Source organism: Antechinus flavipes, chromosome 2 (genome assembly GCF_016432865.1).
Source record: "Antechinus flavipes isolate AdamAnt ecotype Samford, QLD, Australia chromosome 2, AdamAnt_v2, whole genome shotgun sequence".
In the NCBI taxonomy this organism is placed as follows: domain Eukaryota; kingdom Metazoa; phylum Chordata; class Mammalia; order Dasyuromorphia; family Dasyuridae; genus Antechinus; species Antechinus flavipes.
The window spans coordinates 194,522,573-194,545,887 of record NC_067399.1 but is presented as its reverse complement, the minus strand read 5'-3'; positions in this window follow the sequence as shown (position 1 = coordinate 194,545,887).

The following is a 23,315-nucleotide window of genomic DNA, read 5'->3' as shown; positions in this document are numbered from 1 at the left end:
TTCCAAGCTTCTGGTGTTTCAATGTGTTTGCTTCTTAGTGCATTTCCCTCCGCCTCACTTACACTCTCTCTCTCTCTCTCTCTCTCTCTCTCTCTCTCTCTCTCTTTCTCTCTCTTTCTCTGTCTTTCTCTTTCTCCCTTTCTTTTACTTTTCTCTCTACTTCTCTTTCTTTCTTCCTCCCTTCCTTCCTCTCTCCCTCTCTTCAAGTATATAAGTTGTTTTTATTTGTATATACATTTTATTTCTTCAGGAGAATGTAAACTCAATTATTTTTATATTTGAACAATATTCTGTACATTTTTTTTAGTCTGGATCTGTGATTTCAGTCATGTGGGAAATTTCTTGTGTAGAAACTCTGCCCACTGATGTAGATCAGCAATTCATGTAGAGTCCTAGGAGTTTAAGCCCATGAGCCAGCTGGTTCATGTTAAAAATAGCACTTGAATATATCTTCTTTGACAGGCAGTCCTCTACCCCATGTTACTTCTCACCATAAGTAAGGACTTAAGCAATATCTGGAGAAGTGAATTGGATGAGGTGAACTTTTAGATAGATTTTGTCGAGTATGTGGGATATAAAAGGTGAAAAGATGGCAGAGAAGTTTCATATTTAACTAAAAACATTTTTTGGAGACCTATTTTGTACTTAGCATTAGGCAAAATGCTAGAGAAGGTAAAAGAAATGTCCAGGACCTTAAAGATCTTATAATTTCCCAGAGAATATATACTGCAAAAGATACACATGTGAGAAAAGAGAATAAGGTAGGACCTCAATTATTATTATAATTGCAAATGTAATTTGCAAATGTAAAAGAGCAAATGTAATTATCATTCCCATTTTATGGATGAAGAATCTGAAGCTCTGAGAACTTAATAATAGTTAGCCTAGCATTTATATAGCACTAGTATGTATCTGGTTAAATATGTCATTTTACCATCACAACCCTAGAAGATGGGTACTATTGTTATCTCTTATTTTATAATCGAGGAAACTGAGGCACAAAGATTAAATGACTTGGTCAAATCTCACAGCTAGTAAGCCTGAGAAGAAATTTGAACCCAAGTTTTTCTGATTTTAGGCCTAGTGCTCTATCCACTTTCCCCGGATAACATCTCCAATGAGCTGGCTTTGTGTTTCAGATGAGAAATGCTTTAAGAGACTAGAAGAAAGAAGTAGAGTGTTTAGGAAAGGCCTTATGGAATACATAGGGCTTGAAATGGAATTTGAAGAAACACTGGTTATAGAGTCAGATAATCTTAATTTAAGTTCTAATTCTGATACTTAATCTATATGTGGTCCTGGGCAAGTCTTTTACTTATCTGTTCCTCAGTATCCTCATCTGTAAAATAGGGTTATTGTTGTCAGCCAAGTGATTTCATATTGAAAAGGTCTCAAAGCACACAAATGGTAAGTTAATTCTAGGATATGAAGACAGTTTTTATAACTTTAAGCTCAGTGAGATGAGAAATCACTTTCATCTTCCATAAATGTGAGGATTTTTTTTTTTTTTTGCCATTATTATTGTTGTACCTATAGTGTTTCCTAAATGTTTGTGGAATGAATGAATAAATGAAGGAATTCAGCTCTCTTCTTCCCTACCTCTTTAATGAAAGTACTCAATGATCTTTCAGTGTCCAGTGATCAATACAGGACAAGCTTCCATAAAAACTTTTAAAAGGGACAAAGGACTCAAAGGCATTATTATCATTAATTTTATACCTCATTATTTCTGTTTTCTGATCTTTGCTTTCTGTAGCTACATCATTTGGAAGGGGGTAGATTAAAATCAGTTGGTCAAAGATCAACTATTAGTTTCCTCTACATATACAATAGAAAAATTTGAGGAGCAAAAGATGTCATGAAAGAAATAGTATTAAATAAAAGCTGGAAAGATTATTGGAAAAGGTCTTGAATGTTAGGTTAAGTTCTTTTTTTAAACTGTCAAAGCCATCTTCCTATCTTCATACTAGGTGATGCATATATTTAATATTTTTCTTACTGACTACTGTTAGTTCTTTTAAGATTCAGCCCAAGTATCTGCCCCTCCATGAAGCCTTACTTGTCTCCTCAAATTTTTCTAGAGTACTATCTATCTGAATTATTTCATTCTCTCCATTATATTCTATCCTGTATTATCCTGTATATATTAATTATAATATAAGAACATTATATTATCCTGTATCGTGTACTTATTATATTCCCTCAGTAGAATGTAAACTCTTTGATGGCAATGACCAGGATTTTTTTTTTGTCTTTGTAACCTCAACATTTAGCACAATATCTCACTTTAATATTGCATGCATATTAAATGTATGAAGAACTAGAAAGGTACATAAGGATCTGTTCTAAGCATTTCATTTTATATTTGCCCCAAGCCCACTGAATAGTGTACTCATGAAAATTAACCCAAGTCCAAGGTGCCTTTTAATAATCATTTATTCATAAACATAGCTTACCATCCACTCACCAGTGTTTCTCTTTGTACTAGACTAAAGCAAAGAACATATCAATTTAAATCAAAAGATGATTAAACAGAACAAAAGAGTAAATAAGAAGGAAAGTTGTCTGGTCATATTATCTGCTATTCTAGTGATGTCAATGACTGGATCACTTTCTCTACTGAGTTGTGAGCTATTAGTATCAAGTGCTGGATTTTTAAAAAAATTATAATTCTATTTTCTGACTCTCCAATACTGATTTCTTGATGGGTTACTAACATCTGCTGCTTTAGTAATGGAGCCTTGCCACAATTCTTTTTGTATATCTGTGTGTAGTCTCAGGAATAGTTTAGCTTTTTTGTGGGTCAGACTCAAGTTGCAGACCCAGTATAGACACTTACTTAAGTCAAGTTTTTTAAAAATTGCATTATTTTTGTATCAGTCATCGCTCCAGGCCTGACTTCTGTTTGGGTTGATCAAGAACATTTATTTTCATTCCCATTATTGCTCTGGACACTAGTACCAGAATCTTGCAAATCATCCTGGAGCATTACTTAGTAGGGCTTGAGGTGTGTTCTGGAAAGATTATATTTATCCCAACAGCATCAAAACCATTACTTTCCGTACATATGTACTGCTTGAGCAAGCTGAGGCCTAGAAAGAAAAGATAATTTCTCCAAGTCCTTATTATTAAGTCTTTCTGGAGTATAAGCTCATAAAGTTTATGGAAATAGGGAAGCACCAATAATTTTGTTGTACCTGGAAATCAACCAATTTATCATTTTACAAGCATTTATTTAGTGCCAATCATATATCAGATACTGTGCTAGGTTCTAGGAATACAAAGAAAAGCTCTACCTTCAAAAAACTTGCATCTATCAGAACAAATATCTATGACATATAAGTAAATACAAAATATATACCAAGTAAATCAAGCTAATTTCTAGGGGGGGGAAGAGAATTAGTCCTGAGGGATCAGAAAACCTCACATAGTAGGTCACACTTGAGGTGAACATTGAAGGAAACTAAGAATGATTCTAAGAAGTAGAGGTGACCAGTATGTTTCAGATATGAGAGAAAGTACAAAAAAATGGAATGCAATGTCCAAGGAATTGCAGACAGTCCTCCTTGCTTGAGTCATAGAGCATGTGAGGGAATTAAAATACAAGTCTGGAGAAGTAGGTTATAGCCACTTTGTGAAGAGCTTTAAGTATTAAAATAATTTGTTTTGACTTTTGGGGCAATGGGGAACCACTGGAGTTTTTGAGGTAGGGCAGGGGTGGAATCAGGTGGGGAGGAGATACTACTTGAAGATACCTTTTTCAAGTATATGGAAAATAGTTTGAAGGGAGAAAGATTTAAGGAAGTGATATTAATTAGGAAGCTATTTTAGTAGTCCAGGGGTGAGATGATCAGGACCCGAACTAGAATAATGGTGAAAGAGAGAAATGGATGAATAAAAGATATTATGGATATTAAATAGACCAAATTTGGAACCTGGCTGATTTTGGTGATGAGTAGGGGGAGTGAGATGAATGACTAAAGTAATGGCTCTAAGTGACTGGAAATTAGAAATTAGAAATAGGGAAGTTAGGAGGAAGTGTATTTTAGAGAAAGATAGTGAAGTCTGTTTTAGGCATGGTGAGTTTGAGATGCCTTTCCCTAGTGACCAGCCAACGTGAGGATTTTCGTGACCTACCTGCCACCTCCAGTGGTCTCTTGAGCTCTGTTCAATGATTTTTGAATGACTCTTCAACACAAAAGCATAAGAACAGTATCAAGATTCACATTCCAAGGGGAAAATGATCAGAGTGCCCATTGCCTAGGTAATAAAGAGAGCATTAATTGCTATTCAAAAAGTGATTTGCAATTGAGCACTCAATAGATTTTAAAGTACTTTGATATTAGTCCTGTCCCCATCTCATAAGGAGATTTCAGACTCATATTGGAAACTCTTAAGATATGAATGACCTCCCACAGACTAATATCTATTTTAATTGTTATCTGCGACAATCCAAGAAAATGATATACCCTTCTAACTTAAACTCCCTTACAATCCTCTTCCTATATATTGTAACCTATTTAACATGTAAAGGACTGCTTGCCATCTGGGGAGGGGGTGGATGGAGGGAGGGGAAAAATCAGAACAGAAGTGAGTACAAGGGATAATGCTGTAAAAAATTACCTTAGCATGGGTTCTGTCAATAAAAAGTTATTTAAAAAACCCCAAAAAACAAAAAACATTCCTCTTCCTAGCAAGTCAGTGGACTATTCTGACCTGATGCTTTTATAGCAAAGCATGATGAAAAAAGGCCTCTTATTGATTTAAAAACGCAGAACCACCAGAACAACTATGAATGAATATAGCCCTGTTTAATCTTAACAATTTTAAATATTGCTAATGCTGTTCATTATGAAATATTCAGTGAGTTGAGTGTTGTTAAACTGAGAGTAGGATTAAAGTGAGGTATTATTCTATTTAAACTTTGGCTTATTGGGGATTTAAAAGTTCTTAAAATTCAAAAGGACAGATAGTATAGTATTTCAAAAAGAGATGTATTTCCATTCTAGCAGAATATTCATTTGTTCATTCATTCATTCATTGTTTCAACAAGAATTTTTTAAGTATGTAGTTAATGGAGTAGATACAAAATTTAGAATGAATGTGATCCTTCTTTTTTAGGAGCTTAGGATTCAGAAAAAGGACAAAACACAAATGTAAATAATTACACTACATATACAATAAGTAGATTTCTTTGTTTATTTGTATGGACTTGTGATCTCTTTTTAAGGACAAGGAAACTGGTTCCCAGAGAAAGTGGCTTTTTCCTTAAGGTAGATAAGATCAAAATTCAGATCTGGAAGGGAGCTTAGAATTATCTCATCTAATTAATTAGTTAGCAAACAATTATTAAATGTCTAAGATGTGCCAGGCACTATACTTGCTGCTAAAGGTGAAAGGACAAATGAAAGTCTCTGACCTCAAAGAGCTTATATTCTGTCAAATATATTCAAGTCTTTTATTTTATGGATGAGAAAGCTGAAACCCAAGGAGACTAAGTGAAAGATCCAGGGATACATATGTAATAAGTGGCAGAGTTAGGAATTTTTTTACAATGCTCTTTCTTACTATACATTTAGAATGCTTTTCCCCACTATAAATAAGAAATTTTGAACCAAAGTTTTTTGAATCCAAATTAAATGTTCTTTTCATATAGTAAAATTACATGAATCTTACATGATCACATAAGGAAAGTGAATGGCAATAAATGGACAAAGAATTCTGATGGGGACTTAGAGTTAATGAAAAATTGCTGTACCTTTACACTTAGGAATTACTTTAAATGTAAGTAGTTATGAAGCAAGTTTAATTGCTTACACTGATGTTGTTTCTAATAACACTTAATAAAAATGCACCAAAGTAGTTAATTAATTAGAGCACCCCAATGAGGCCAAATAATAGATAATTGATCTAATTAAAACATGATTACGAAATACTAACCAAAAAGTCCTATACAGCAGCTACAGGGATCTTGTTGCATAAGTGTCAGAATAAATATTGGTTGAACTGTTTTCAATGGTATGTCATAGTTTGATTCATTTAAGTTGATCTTTTTGTTCCTCATTTCCATCTTTTGTCTCTGTGCCTTCTTATTAGATATTTCCTAGATTTGAAAGGTATTCCCTCCTCATTTTTGCCTGTAGAATTCCTCAATTCTTTCAATACCCAGCTCAAGTATTACCTTCTAGAGGAAACCTTTTCTGATCCTCCAACTTCTAGTTCCCTCCCTCCCTATTTCATATTTATTTTGTTTGTATTCTAATCCAATAGACATTTCTTATGAACATTTATAAAGTGCTCACTATATGTGAGACACCATGCTAAACACTAGGGATATAAATTTTATTTTTTTTTAAATTATAGCTTTTTATTTACAAGATATATGCGTAGGTAATTTTTCAGCATTGACAATTGTAAAACCTTTTGTTCCAATTTTTCCCTCCTTCCTCCTATCCCTTCCCCCAGATGTCAGGTTGATCAATACATGTTAAATATGTTAAAGTATATGTTAAATACAATATACGTATACATGTCTACACAGTTATTTTGCTGTAGAAAAAAAATTGGACTTTGAAATAGTGTACAATTAGCCTGTGAAGGAAATAAAAAATGAAGGTGGACAAAAATAGAGGGGTTGGGAATTCTATGTAATGGTTCATAGTCATCTCCCAGAGTTCTTTTGCTGGGTGTAGCTGGTTCAATTCATTACTGCTCTATTGGAACTGATTTGGTTCATCTCATTGTTGAAGAGGGCCAAGTCCATCAGAATTGATCATCATATAGTATTATTGTTGAAGTATATAATGATCTCCTGGTCCTGCTCATTTCACTCAGCATCAGTTCATGTAAGTCTCTCCAGGCCTTTCTGAAATCATCCTGCTAGTCATTTCTTATAGAACAATAGTATTCCATAATATTCATATGCCATAATTTATTCAGCCATTCTCCAACTAATGGGCATCCACTCAGTTTCCAGTTCCTAGCCACTACAAACTAGCCACAAACATTCTTGCACATACAGGTCTCTTTCCCTTCTTTAAAATCTCTTTGGGATATACATTTCTGTTTTCCTTTTTAAATATCACCATCACTTTCTAATGACCCTAATAGAAGCCTCAATTGTAACTAATATGTACAATTAAACAAAATAAATCAACATTGGCATCTCTGAAAATATGTGCCTCCCTCTGTACATAAAGTCCATCACTTCTCTATTGGGAAGAGCTTCTTATTAATTTCTGTAAAAAGCAAATTTTTTTATATCACATTCTTAACAATGGGGTTTCTGCCTATCTATATTTATACTTTCTAATATGTTCCCATTCCATGGAAATCTTCAGGCAAAAACTGATTGCCACATGTTCAGTATATTTTAATGGGAATTTCTTTTTGGTTGGTGAGGTCCCTTCTAATTCTAGATTGCCATAATTCTAGAATTAATTGTATCACAAATGTTAGAACTGGAAAGGGCTTTAAGATTACTCTGTGTAGGGGTTCAAAATCTTTTTTTTTTTTTTTTTTTTTGCATCATAGATCCCATTGAAAATCTGTGGAAACCTCTGACTCCTTTTTAGAATAATTTTTAAAATGCATAAAATAAAATATATTGGATTACAAAGAAAACTAATTATATTGAAATACAATTATCTAAATATAATAAAAAAAACTTCATGAACTCCACATTAAAAATCTCTGATTTGATATAATTAAATTAAAAAATTCTGTAGATGAAGAAAGATGCTGAGAGCCTAAAAGAATCATGTGAAGAAGATTTTAGTGTACTACATATAAAATATGAAAAAGTAATGTGACAGACCAAATCTGGAAAGTTGTGTGCACTACATTTTGGAAAGGACTGGGTGGGACATGCTGGAATATGTCCAGTGGAGAGTGATTCAGATGAGGTGTGGCAGGAACTTGAAACAATGCCATATGAAAATTGGTTGAAGGAATGAATATTATTTAGTCTGGAGAAAAAATGACTTGGGAAGAAATATGATAACTGTCATCAAGTATTTGAAAGGCTGTCATATGGAAGATAGATTACACTTGTTTCACCTGGCCCTAAAGGCATAACTAGAAGGAATGTTTAAAAGTTTACAATGCAGCAGAATTTGCTTGAATATATGAAAAAAAAAATTCCTAACAATTAAGGCTATCAAAAAACCCAGAATGACTTCTGTGGTGGATAGTGAGTTTCCCTTGTCTAGAGGTCTTTAAGTGAAGGTTGGATGCCAATTTGGGGTACTATAAATAAAATTCTTGATTTTTATGTGTTGGACTGAAAAACCTCTGAGATCCATCTTCCAACTCTGATTTTGTGTGAAAGGGAGACCCACAAATATAAAATGAATTGTTTCAAGTCATACATCTAGTAAGTGAGTGATTGAACCAGGACTAATTATTTTACTTTACTCTGTAGATGAGTAGAAATCCAGGAAGATCATCTGGGATAAATTGGAGAGAACACTGGGCTTGGTGGCTGCAGTAAACCTAATTTCTGATCCTGCATTTATATTTTAGTCAACTAATCAACCAACAAACATGTTAAGAACCTAACATGTGCCACCTCTAGACTCAGTGCTAAGAGAAACCAAGAGTCTTTGTCCTCAAGAAGTTTGTATTTTTTTTTTTTTTTCATTTCTTAGGCATCGTCTTCTCCTCCCCAATTTTGTTTTTTGCTGAGGCAATTGGGGTTAAGTGACTTGCCCAGGGTCACATAGCTAGGAAGTATCTGAAACCAGATTTGAACTCAGGTTCTCCTGATGTCAGGGCTGGCGCTCTATCCACTGTATCACCTAGCTGCCCTTCCTCCTCAATTTTTTGGAAATTTCTATTTAAAGTTTTGAGTTTCAAATTTTATCCCTCAGTTCCTCCTTTCCCTCTCCTATCCTTAAAAGAACAAGCACAAAGATATAGATTATACATGTGCAATTATGTAAAATATTTCCATATCAGTCATTTTGTTTAAGAAAACTTGAATAAAAGAAAAAAAAGAAAAGAAATGAAAAATAGTATTCTTCAGTCTATATTCAATCAATATCATTTTTTTTCCTCTGGAGGTGAATAGTATGCTTCATCATTAATTCTTTGGGATTGTCTTAGAGCATTGTATTACTGAGAACAGCTGAAGCATTCATAGTTCTTCATCAAACAATATTACTCTTCCTGGGTACATCACTTCCCTGTTCTGTTTACTCTGTAATCGTTCATGTTAGTTTTTTCTGGTTTTTCTGAAATCATCCTGCTTGTCATTTCTTATAACACAATAATATTTCATTACAATCATATACCACAGCTTATTTAGCCATTCTCCAATTGATAGACCTCCCTTTGATTTCCAATTCTTAGCTACACAAAAATAGCTGATATAAACATAAACAGGTCCTTTTCTCCTTTTTGTGGAATGTCTTCAGGATATAGACCTAGCAGTGGTATTGCTTTGGGCATAGTTCGACATTGCTCAAGGAGTTTGAATTCCAGTTCCACAAACACAAATAAGTATAATGATGATGGTGATGATAACTAGTATTGATAAAGTTCTTTAAGGTTTGTAAAATATTTTATAAATAATATCTCATTTTATCCTCATAACAACCCTAGGGGACAAGTGCTATTATCACACCCACTTTACAGTTGAGAAAATTGAGGCAGATAAAGGTTAAGTGACTCGCTGAAGGTCATATAGCTAGTGAGTGTCTGAAGCTAGATCTGAACTTAGGTCTTTCTGACTACAGGTCCAGGGCTCTTTATATAAGGTATCTATAAAGTAGATACAATATAACCTTATAGGCACTAACTATATAACAATATAACTACTAAGCACTAGTACAAGGTAGATGAGGGAATATTTCCTGCAGAAGGTGATCTGAGCTACATCTGGAAAGAAGCCAGAAATTTTAAGAAATGGGGGAAGAACACTCCAGCTGTGGGGAAATAGTCAGTACAATGGCCAGTAGATTGGGGATGGAATGTTGTGTATGAGGAACAGTAAGTAGGTCATTATATGGACCATCCAGAAAATGTGTGGAATGGAATAATATAAGAGAAAACTAGCAAGATAGGAAAGGTTCAGATTGTGAAGAGCTTTAAATGCTAAATGTCAAATACAGGAGTTTATATTTAATTCTAAAGGTAATAAATATATTGAATGACATGGTCAGATTTGCACTTTAGCAAAATCACTTTAGGTTTTGTGGATGATGGATTAGAGTAGAAAGAGGCTTGAGAAGGAGAGACTGATTAGAAAGCTATGGCAATAATTCAGATGAGGAATTACTATATAACTAGAAAGTTATAATATAACTTATATATTATATATTATAATATAATATAAGTAATATAATGTATTACTATATAACTAGAAAGGTGATTGTGAGAGTGGAGAGAAGGGGTCAATATTAATGATTTTTTGGAGATAGGAACAATAGGATTTGGCAACTGATTGGCTATATGGTGGTGAATGAATGAATGAAAAAAAAGCATTTATTAAGTGTTTGCTTACTGTGTGTTAAGTGCTGATTATGTAAAACAAGCAAATAGTACAATCCTGGTCATCAAGCCACTTATTCTATAGAATAATAATATTATATAGAATATTCTATATTCTCGTAGGGGAAGACAATGCATATAATAACCAGAGTTGGAAAAGAGGTGTTGAAAAGAAGAAGTAACTTGGCTTAGAGATATCCTGGGACTGGACAGGATAAGTTGGAAACTCATCAATCAGATCCTAGAATCTCATTGAGGATACCAATAATTAGTGAACTAGAATACTTGGAAGGATGGTAGTGCCCTCAATAGTAATAAGTTCAGAAGTGGAATGGGTTGGAGAGAAAGATGAGATCTTTTTTATACATTTGGAGTTAGAGATGTCATCTCTGACATCTATTTCAAAATGTCTAATAGGAAGATAGTAATATCAGAAGACACGCTAGGGTGGAATATATAGTTTGGGGGTCATCTTCATCAAAATGGCTATTGAATCTATGACACCTGATAAGATTAGCAAGTGATATTGTGTAGAAAGAAAAGAGAAGATTAATTAGGAGAGAGCCTTGGGAAATACTGTTAGTAGGCATGACATAGGCATAAGAAGAATCAGTTGTATTAGTAGGAGAATATCTAAGAGAAATCAGTGTTACAGAAAATATGAAGAGGAGAGAATATTCAAGAGAAGAAGCTTGTTAACAGGGTTAAATACTGCACAGATCAAGAAGGATGAAGATAGAAACTGAATTTGAATTTGAATTAATTTGAATTTGAAAATTAAGAGAATAATCTTAACTTGAAGAGGACAGTTTCAGTTGAGTGATGAAGTTGGTTAAACTACAGAGGATTTAGATGTTTAGAAGCACCAAGTGTAGACAGTTTTTAAAAGAAATTTATCTTAAAAAGAGAGAAGAGAGAAAAGGTATAAAAGAATAGCTTGTTAGGATCCAATGAGTTTTTAAAATAGATTAGGAAGACATTGGTATGACTGTAGGCAACAGCACATTGGGAGAGACTAAAATTTAGGGAGAGAGAATGGGATTGATAGTATGGGTAATCAACTGGAGAAGACAGAATCAAGATTATCTATAAAGAAGTTACCTTGGTGAGGAGAAAGATGAATTGATTATCAGTGACTGGACTAAAGAAGGAGATAGCTGTTGGGAGTAATGGCAGGAGAATAAGAAATGGGAAAAAGAAGATTCTTAAATTTTTTTTTAAATAATAGCTTTTTGTTTTCAAAATATATGCGAAGTCAACATTCACTCTCATTTTCCTTCCTTTTTTATCTGATTTTTCTTGTGCAGCATGATAATTGTGGAAATATGTATAGAAGAACTGCACATGTTTAACATACTGGATTATTTGCTGTCTAGGGGAGGGGGTGGAGGAGAGAGGGTGAAAAAATTTGAAAATGAGAAAGAAAACAAAAAGCAAGCAAACAAAACAAAAAAGGTGAAAATACCTCATTCAGTCCCCACAGTCTGAAAAAGAAGACTCTTGAGAGTGAATTTCTTTTTTTTTTTTTTCTGAAAAATACAAGGCAAGGTCCTTAGTTGAGAGGATGGCAGGAAAGGGTGCTAAAGAAGGCCTACAGAGAGAAGAAAATTATTAGTTGGGTGACCAAGAATATATCTCTGAACCTTTCTCTGAGTGTCAATTTCCTTGTTTAAGATTGGGAATAAAGAAAAAGACCCCATTTGTGCAATAATATTTATAGTGGCTCTTTTGTGGTGGCTTAGATTTGGAAATCAAAAGTATGCTTATCAACTGGGGAATAACTAAATAACCTGGTATATCTGATTGTAATGGGATATTATTGTGCTATAAGAGATAACAAGCAGGATAATTTCAGAAAAAACCTGAAAAGACTTACATGAACTGATACAGAACGAATAAATCCAGGAATACATTATACACCATAACAGTAATATTGTTTAATGAAGAACTACAAATGACTTAACTATTCTTAGAAATACAATGATCTAAGACAATCCCAAAGGACTAATGATGAAGCCTACGATTTATCTCCAGAGAAAGATCTAATACTGATTGAATGCAGACTTAAGAATACTATTTTTTACTTTCTTTCAAGTCTTATATAAAATGACTGATATGGAAATGTTTTAAATTATTGCATTGCATAAGCTATATCTGATTGCTTGCTATATCAGTGAGGAAGAAACAGAGGGATAGAATGTATAATTCAAAACTTTAAAAATGTAAAAAAAAGTAATATATGGATAGGGATAAAAAAAAAACTATAATATAAAAATGAGGGTAATGATACCTACCTCATGAGGTTGTTGTGATTATCAAGCTGTGTAAAAATCATTCCATACACCTTAAACTGCTATGTAATAAGGTAAAATTCCACCTAACTTATAATCAATATTTGTTAAGATAAGCCTGACACTGAGTAATGTTCAGTAGCATTTCAGTGTTTAATAGATTGTAATTCTTTAAAATCTCATAGTTTTTGCAGGGAGGGAGAGAGGAATTAGGATTTTGAGAAGAGAGGAGAGCTAGTTATAGGCCTACCAAAAAAAAAAAAGAAGTAAAAGAAACAAAAAGGGTCATTGAAGCACTTTTTTGAAAAGCATGGAAGAGAACAAATAAAATTCAGAGGAAAATCCAGGTTAAGTATGACAACTTTCTCTCCCTCCCTTCTTCCTTTCTTCTTCCTCCCTTCCTTCCTCCCTTCCTCTCTCCCTCCCTCCCTTCCTTCCTCCCTTCCTCCCTCCCTCCCTCCCTCCCTTCCTCCCTCCCTCCCTCCCTTCCTCCCTCCCTCCCTCCCTTCCTTCCTTCCTCCCTCCTTCCTTCCTCCCTCCCTTCTTCCCTTCCTTCCTTCCTTCCTTCCTTCCTTCCTTCCTTCCTTCCTTCCTTCCTTCCTTCCTTCCTTCCTTCCTTCCTTCCTTCCTTTCTTTTTTTCTTCTTCTCATTCCTTCCCTCTCATCCCCACTTTCTTTGCCTTCTTTCTTTGCATAACATTTCCTCCCTTTGCTATGGAAGGAAGAGAATTCTAATGTGCTCCCAAAGACTATGTAACTGAAATATGTTGAGCAAACTCTGGAGATTACAGAATCAAGTTCAGTTGACCTTGTGCCACGAATTTAGCTTCAGTCCACTTAAACTGCCAACAATAATAAATTAAGCTATTGCATTTAAAGGACATTTGGAATGGGACTGGGCAAGGGATCAAAGGATCTGTTAAGTGGAAAGCACTTAGCTTGTTTCTCCTGATGCCCAGATTGTCTAAGGGTGGTTGTCTCCTGCTTTTCTATAGAATGTGTTGTTTTTCAGCTGTTTCAGATTATTACATATAAAGTAATAGACCTAATTTATCCTGGTTTTTTGTGGGTGGAAGGAAGAGAGAAGAGAATTGACTTTTTTAAAAAGATGTTTTAAAATCCCTACAAATAAAATATTATAAGAATTAAAAAAAATTCTTCCAAAAACTATTAAATTGAAGGATTCAAGGAGGAGTTTGTGGTCTTATTTTCCTTTATCTTTGAGGATATTTTGTTATGTCTTTCTAAATTACATCTGGCAAATATTGGCCAATTGTGCACACAGTTGGCTAGGTGTCACACAGGACCCTAGGATTAGAGCTGGAAGGGATCTTGGAGGTGACCTAGTCCATCCCCTTCATTTTACAGATAATATAATTTAGGCACAGAGATGATGATTTAGGTAATAAGTGATAAAACAGGGATTAAAATCCAAGTCTCACATTGACAAAATGATGGTGAGGGAATTTTTAAGCCAAGCTTAGGCTTATGATAGAATCAGATTGGTTTATGAATTTTTAAAAACAATGCTATTTTCCACATGTGAAGAGTATTTCTTATTCCCAATCATAAAACAGGAGAGGAATTTGTTGTATTATCTTCATATAAATTTCTTGAAGATGGGAAATCTGATATCTCCTCTTAGTGACTAGCACAAAATATAGTAAGTGCTTAATAAATGATTCTTAATGAATTGGGTAATAGCAGGCAATATTATCTGTAAAAGCCTTTGAAAAGATACAAAAAGATGATTCAGTTAGGTAATTCTTGTATTCTTTTTCAAGCCTTGCTCTGTCACTTGTATTTTCTCTGAGCTTCAATGTCTTCATCTGAAAAATGGAGAGAATATTTATACTAAATATCTCATGGGTTAGAAGAAAACCCTTATAAACTCTTAAAACATACTATATAGATCTAAATTCTTATTTATTTTCAACTCTATAAAATTCAAAGTTCTATCATTACATTATTGTGTAATTATATATTGCTGTCCTAGGAAAAGAGAATCTTTTTTTCTAGGTAGTAGAGTGTGTTATTTAGTATCACTGGAGTTAGAGGATTCAGGTTCAAATTCCGTGTCTGATAGATACTGTTTGAAAGGAACAAAAAAGGCCTATCTGTATGGACGTATTCTTCCAAACTTTATTTGTACTAATTTTTTTAAAAAAAGGTTGAAACAACTTCTCTGTCCAATAACTTGTCCAATAGCTCAAGAAATTTTTTTGTTGTTTTTGTCTTGTCCTTTGTTCTTGGAGAGGATCAATGACACCCCAGGTAATATCTTGAGTTGTGTGTGAAATAGATTTAAATGAGACAGAACTGCATAAAGTTCTCAGCCTCATTCTCTCTTTCAGAGCCACAAAAATCAAGTGTCGAGACAAAAGTCAAGACAGGTCCAGGATATGGTATATGACCTTGGTGTCTTCTATATCTGATCAAGTTCTATGCACTCTACAATGCCTGCTTCAGTTGCCTTCATGGCCATTGGAACAAATTGTTCTCTCTGTGCATTTTGCTGTAAGAAGTCATTATATCCTTGTAGTAGACATCTCTCCAACTCATTGACAGACATAAGTTACCTTCTACCTGATTTAAGCCATCTGTTAAGATATTTATTGGGCTGTGGCTGCAGTGTGTGCTATAACTTATTGGAGACACAAGTGAGAGTTTGTCAACCAGACACCAAAGTTGGATGAACAGTCTTGAAAAGGGCTTAACAAGTCCTCACACCAGTGATACTGGTTTTTCTTGAACACTCAACTAGGTGGCACAGTGGATAGAGCAGTGAACTTGAAATCAGGAAAACTCATCTTCCTGAGCTTAAATATGGCCTCAGATACTTACTAGTGGTATGACTTTGGACAAGTCACTTAGCCCTGTTTGCCTCAGTTTCTTCATCTATAAAATGAACTGGAGGAGGAAATGGCACATCACTCCAGTATCAAGAAACTCTAGAAAATAAATGTAAGATAATATTCTTGTAAGAAATAACAATTGTGAAAAATACAGAAAAATTTGGGAAGATGCATAAAGTGATATAGCATGGAAAAAACAGAACTACAAGTCCTATAGTAAGGAAAAAATGGATTAAAAACACTGCACAGAATAAAAAGGAATTCAAAGTATACAAGCAAACAAGATATTATCATTTCCTTAAAATGAATCACTTAGAATAAACCCTAATTGTCAATAACTTAGACTGTCTGGTTTTGTATGAGGGGAGAGAATGTGATATAATAGGTTGGAAGTCCAATAGTTGACCCAAGATTCAAGACATTCTAGTTTCAAAATCAACCATTAGTACATTTAAGTAAAGTGAAGGTAGAAATGCCACTGAACATCAGTGCCCCAAGCAATTCTCTTAAGTCCATAAGCTAGAGATTGTTTTGCTGATTTGCAGTAATGAATACTAGAAGTTTTCTATATGGATGGAAGCATAGATAAATTAACCTCTTTCCCCACTCACTCCTTAAATTATTTAGATATTATTATTTTTGATATGTTTTTATTTTCTTGCTTGTTAGTGTTTAGAATAGGGCAGTTAGGTGGTTCAGTTGATAGGTCACTGGGCCTGGAGTCAAGAAGTCTCATTTTCCTGTTAACTATGTAATCTTGAACAAATCACTAAACCCTCTTTTTCTCAGTTCCTCATCTATAAAATGAACCAGAGAAGGAAACGACAGACCACTCCAACATCTTTTCCAAGAAAATCCTCCAACTGGAGTGGGGTGAGGAACATAACTGAAGTAACTGAACAACAACAAAAATATTTAGAATATGTTTAAAAAACATAGAAATATAGAAAGACTCACAAATTAGGTCAACAGAATTCAAGGCACAACATACATATTGGCTACAGCCATGTTTCAATACTTTATATTATAGCTATAGCAATCATCCTCACAAGTGGGCTCCTAGAAAAGCATTCAGAGTATCAGAATTCTCTCAACATTATAGCTTAAAAATTCTCAACTAATATGTTTATTTCTACTAGCCAGAGAGAAGACAGCTTAGTTCAAAATGAATGATGCTTGAAAGTAACATAATAAGTAAAAGTAAAATTAAATTTAAAAAAATCTCCCTATGTATCCATGGGATACATTCTCTAATAGATTATCACAAAATCCATGAGATGGACATATTTATAGAGAACATGCTTGCCAGAGAAAAGACATAGAGTGCAGATGTGAATGTATGTGGCTAGGGAACAATTGTGAATGGGTACATATCAGTAATCTCTGTGGTCAGGTTACTCATGTGGAGGGCAAATTTGTAGCCCAGCAGATGCATGTGGCCAGTGTATCTTTATGGCACATTTATGCTATGTAGTAGGCACTAAATAAATATTTACTGACCATTAAGAACCCAGTTTTTCTCCCTGCATCCTCACTATTAGTTTGCCAATGAATTGGGGAAAAAAATTGGGGGCAATCACTCTTGCTGTTAGAGCTGAAGACTGAGGTCTGCTAAGGTGCAGAGGCTAGAAAGCCTCTCCCTGACAAAGGAACAAAGCTGATAACTCCTTAATCTGTATACAAGACTGTGAGTTACTCCATTTACCTACAGGAAGCTTAAAACACTCTTTTTCTTGTCAGTATCTGGTGTTGACTTGAGATCTAAACTATAACTTGATTTTGGATGTTTTGAGGATCTTGTGCCCCTCCATCCATAGTTGGGCTTTTGCCCCCCAAAACTCCATAACATCTAGGTAGAGACAGGTGGGTGCCCCCAAAACTTTGTCCTGGACTTTCTTCTTTCTTTCCTCTAAAATATTTCACTTAATGTTCTCATCATCTTCCATGGATTCAATTATCATTTCAATGTTGATGATTTTCAGATCTACCTATCTCTCCTAACTTCCAGACTTGAATTTCAACTGCTTATTAAACATCTCAAAATGAATGTTTTGTAGTCATTAAATGCAATGTCTATGAAACTGAACTCATTGTTTTTTCTCCTAAATCTTCCCTTTCCAAACTTACCTATTATAGTTAGGAGTATCACCATATTTCTAATCATTCAAGCTGGCTACCTAGATGTCATCTCTAACTCCTCACTTCCTCTTGATGAGGTGCAAATGATGAAGTTAGTGGTAGAGAATTGGGGTGGGGAATTCTCTCTGGTTGGCGCAGGTCCAATGCGAAAGAATGTGCAAACCCAAAAAGTCTGAATGGCAGAAAAGGGAAGTTTATTGTTCACTAAGAAGAAGTTCTCTTAGTGGGCAAAACTCCTCATTAGGAATTTGGCAAAGGTGTGTTAACAGACCCCTGGTTATATGGGTAAATATTGGCCTAGGGTTGGGAACTGTCTGGGCTAATCAATAGAGGACCATCAGACAGAGATCTCCAATTGAATAAAATTACTCAACTGGGAGTTTGAAGGCTTCTTTCCAGAGTCTGGGAATTCCCTGAAGGGGATCTAGGCTACCTCCAATAGATCTCAGTTTCAATAAAGGGTGATTTGACCAAGATTTCCAATTGAATGAAGCCACTTAACTTGGGAAGGGCTTGTCTGGGAAAGGTATGCTTTTCCCAGGGTTTGGGAGTATCCAGGCCCCCCCCCTCCAAGGTTACATCATTTTTTCCAAAAGATCTCAGTTTACATAATTTCCCCCCATCAAGTAATCCCCCCAAATTCATTTGAGGTAAAGGGGCAAAGGTCTCATCTTCTGTAATTGCTTCAAGCTGACAAGGATCATAAAGCTGTCCTTAAGTTCACTGGGGGTCCAAGGTGGGAGGGGAAGTATGAGATCTGAAAACAACAGCAGCATCAGCATCTCAGGGGTGTTGTGTGTCCAAGTCAGTTATCCCATTATCTCCAGGCTGGAGGAACAGTTGAAAATTCATAGCTGGAAGCCTAGAGAAAACAGATCTCAGGAGCAGATTAAAAGTGAGTGTCATCCAGGGTGGAGATAGTGATATTTGGGAATAGGATCTTTGCAAAAATGCATCAGGTCCCATCTGTGGGCTGCCTTAAGGATGCTGATAGTCCACTCAACAATGTTGAATGCCCCCACTGCCCACAGAGTGCCCTAGCTGAAAGGCTGAGATGGAGTTAACTACTGTCAGGGGCCATAGAATGACAAGAAAAGTAGTAGAGAAAATGCTAGGGGCAAAAGCTGTCATCCTTGGAGTGAGAAAAAGTTTGGTAGAAGAGTGAGAGTGAGAGAAAGAAGGATGCAGACAATTTCACCCTTCTTTCTCCAGAGTGCTCATAGGAATACTTGAAATATCTGAGAAGTAAAAGCTGGACTATTTGTCTCTCTGAAAGGAGCTAGGCAGGCTTAACAGGTGCCTCGATGCCTCCAGAGCCTTCTCAGTCCTGCAGGACAGAACTTCTATCCAATTAGTAAAGGTATTAACAAAACCGAAAGCAGTTTGAAACCCCCTGCAAGGGGGAGTTTGCATAGAGTCTATTTGCCAATCTTCCCCTGGGTGTGTGCCCCTTCTCTGAACAGCTTCTGGAGAGGGTGGAGGTAAGAGTTGATTTGAGAGTGTTTGAAACCAGCCAGAAGGAAAAAAGGATGTACCCCCTTTCTTCTGCAAGGGTTTTTTCCTGTGAACTATAGGAAGGGATGTAAAAATCAGGGAGCTGGGGAATTAAAAGTGCCATGGTCAAGAGTGAATGGGCAGCAGTTTTAGCAGCTGAATCTGAAAACCTATTTCCCTCGGCCTGAGGTAAATCTTCCTTCCAGTGTCCTTTCAAAAATATGACTGAAACCTCCCTGGGTTCATGGACAGCTTGCAATAGCTGTAGAATTTCTCCTGCATGTTTAATAGGAGAATTTTTTGTTGTCAAAAGACCTCTCTCCTTCCATATAGCCCCATGAGCATACAAAATATGAAAAGCATATTTGGAGTCAGTATAGATGTTCACTCTCATTCCCTTCCCCAGTTCTAAAGCTCTGGTTAGGGCAAATGAGTTCAGCCTTTTGGGCAGAAGTCCCAGGAGGCAATAGTTTAGCTTCTAGGGTGCCATTGAGAGGCACCCAGAATAACCTGCCTTTCTTTCTCCATTTTCAACAAAGCTATGAATGATGTGTCCCCACTGGATGGTGTCAGGGAGCAGGGTAGCAGGGTTAAGAGTGTGACACACCCAGAGAGCCAGATCAGTTAGGAGAGCCTGATGACCATTAAGCCTCCCACTAGCAAGCTACTGAAGCCCTTTGGCTTCTAAAATGCTCTGAACCTGGGGGTTTAAAACCTCTAATGGCTGTCCCAAAGTTAGTTTGGAGGTCTCTTCAATTAAAAGCCATCGTAGCTACTGCTCTAAGGCAGAAAGGCCATCCTAGGGAGATAACTGGTCTGGGATCTCCCAGGACATGGTGGCCCTGCCTTTCAGGATTGCAGATCAAGATAAGAATGCTGTTAAGTGGCTCCAAATCTCTTAACGCTATAGTTAAAAGTTTGTTCTTAAGAAATCTCTCAATCCTGGAGAGCTTTGGGAGTAGTACAATAAGACCATCTGGAGGTCTGAGAAGGAAAATTGAGTCCCCAATTTCACCATTAAATCACGCCCCAATAAGGGAGCAGAATAGGCAGGAATAATAAGAAACAAACATTTAAATGACAGGTTACCAAATTGGCAAGGCAGAGGAGAGGTCTCAAGGCAGTTCTTAAGTTCCCCTGCAATCCCCACTCAATGGGAGGACCAGAGTGCCAGAGTGAGAGTGAAGGAGAAGCCCCTCCCGTAGCAAAAAGAAATTCGATTGTCTTACCAGCCACATTCAAGGATAACCAGGGTTCTGATGTCATGGTGAAGGGAGGGGGAGCTTGATCAAGCCCCAGACTCCTGCTGGAGGGCAGGACTTAAGATGGCAGCTCATCTCCGGTAGGCAGTCTCTCCTTCAGTGCTCCTCCTGCTCGAAGTCAGGATAAGGACTGAGGAGTCTCCTCAGACAGTTTTCATGACACCTAAAGCACCCATCTTTGTACTTCCCCGAAATGTCAGTAGCCAAGAATAGGGACTTTTCTTCAAATTTCACTTTTATTCTGTGGCCACTCTCCTTAGCTGTAGCTTGATCACCATCAGTAAAGACTCCAACAGCTGTTTTTAATAGCAGAGTAGGAATTTGGGGATCCAGAATTGGCTTCTGCAGCGTCCTCTGTATATTTGGGGCAGATTGTTTAACATTAACATCTCCCCAGGAAAGATCAAGAAGGGCATTGACTGTGGAATCCTCAAAAAGCTGGGTAGGGTCCTCAAAGTAATGGCCTGGTTTAGTCTGGGAGAGATTTGACATTGAAAGAGGCATCTCTCCTTTGAGTGTCTTTCCCTGAGAGTCTGTTGCTTCTTCCAGAGGGCAGAAGTTAGCAGAAAAAAGGCTGGGAGTCTCAGGATCTGATTCAGGAGAAGGAGATAGTAAAAGAGATATTGCCAGACATAAGATGATGCTCTGGAAGGGATTCAGAAGCCTCCTGATAAGGACTGCATAGAGGTCCTAAAGGAGCAAAAAGGAGGAACTTTGATTTCCTTCCAGCAAATTTAAGCAGCATACTGCAATGCTGTTTTAATTTAAGCTTGTTAATTTTGAGATCTTTCAAGCCAAATTTGTCTCCTTTTTAAAAGAGACTTCCTAAGGAAGGATCCTTAGAAATAGAGGTGTTTTGTCCCATTTTGCCACAAGTCTTAGTTTCCCCAATTCTATCCCTAGATATCTCTAGAGATGCAGACATGACAAAATGCTCCCTGATTAAGGTGACTTTTGTTAGAGAATGCAGGATTCCCATTCAGGCGTCCCTGAGAGAATTCTGCTCAAGTCTGGCTCCAATGAACCAAATCTTTCCCGGAAATTTTTAGGTGTCCTAACTATAGAATACAACAAGAAAAGGCTTTACCTTGTCCAGATTCACGGGGATTCCTGGTCAGGGAACCAAAATGATGAGGTGCATATGATGAAGCTAGTGGTCAAGAATTGGGGTGGGGAATCCCCTCTGGTTGGCGCAGGTCCAATGAGAAAGAATTTGCAAACCCAAAAAGTCTGAATGGCAGAAAAGGGAAGTTTATTGTTCACTAAGAAGAAGCTCTCTTAGTGGGCAAAACTCCTCATTAGGAATTTGGCAAAGGTGTGTTAACAGACCCCTGGTTATATGGGTAAATATTGGCCTGGGGTTGGGAACTGTCTGGGCTAATCAATAGAGGACCATCAGACAGAGATCTCCAATTGAATAAAATTACTCAACTGGGAGTTTGAAGGCTTCTTTCCAGAGTCTGGGAATTCCCTGAAGGGGATCCAGGCCACCCCCAAAAGATCTCAGTTTCAATAAAGGGTGATTTGACCAAGATCTCCAATTGAATTAAGCCACTTAACTTGGGAAGGGCTTGTCTGGAAAAGATATGCTTTTCCCAGGGTTTGGGAGTATGCAGGCCCCCCAAAGGCTACATCATTTTTTCCAAAAAGATCTCAGTTTACATCACTCTCATTCTTTATATCTAATCTCTTGACAAATTTTGTCTATTCTACTTTTGCTAATATCTCTCTTCTATAACCCCTTCTCTCTTTGGACATTGCCACCATCCTAATACAGCCCTCATTGTCTCCATTTGGATTATTGCAGTAACCTGCTAGATGGTCTTCTTGCCTTAGGTCCATTCTCTTCTAAGCTGTTAGATTGATCTTTTAAAAGTGCAATCCTGATTATGTTACCCTCTAATCAATAAACTTCAGTGGCTCCCTACTCCCTCCAGGATCAAATGTAAAATCTTTTGTTTCGCTTTCAAAGTTCTTCACAACCTTTACATTGTTAGTTATGATACCTCCTTTCACCCCTATATATCTTGCTATTCAGTTACAAAGGATTCCTTGATTAGAATGAGATAATTAATCTCTGGGCTCTCCTGATTTTTATTGGCTATCCCTTTTCCTGAAATTCTTTCTCCCCTCCTTTTCACTATTAGTCATGAGAACAAATCCCAAAATCTAAGATAATTTTAGAAAGAAATTTATTTGGCCTTTTTATAAAAGAGAAAAGCCAGAAGAAGTGTTCCTATCCATTCCCTGCAAGGTTTACATTACACAGGATTCAGAGAAGAGTATTCTCACACTATGTAAGTAGCAGTAAAGCTAATTTATAGAGAGGGCTGTTCCCAGGCAAGATCCACTGAGATGTATATCAATAAGCAGAAACATTCAAATTGAAGTTAATTGAGATGTAAGCATAAACATTAAACTTTGGGCAACCCAAAACACAAGCACTAGGGGAACTAAAAACACAAACACTGGCTGAACCTAAGACCTGAGTGGGACCCAAGTTTTCCCTGAAGCCATCCTGTTGCCCAGGACTGTCTCTGAGATCTCCAGTAAGCTTTTGAATTAAACGATTTCTAGCCACATAAGGCTAGATTAAAATAATATTAATAAATTATAAATAATAAAGTATTCTTTCCACAATTCCCATCTTTTGGACTTAAAGCCCAACATTCTCATACCAGTGAAAGCATAATTATAGAAGCAGAAAGCTGGATTATGATTTCAAAGGAGTTCATTAAAATAACTCAACTCATTGACATTCTCTTCACTACCAATATAATCTA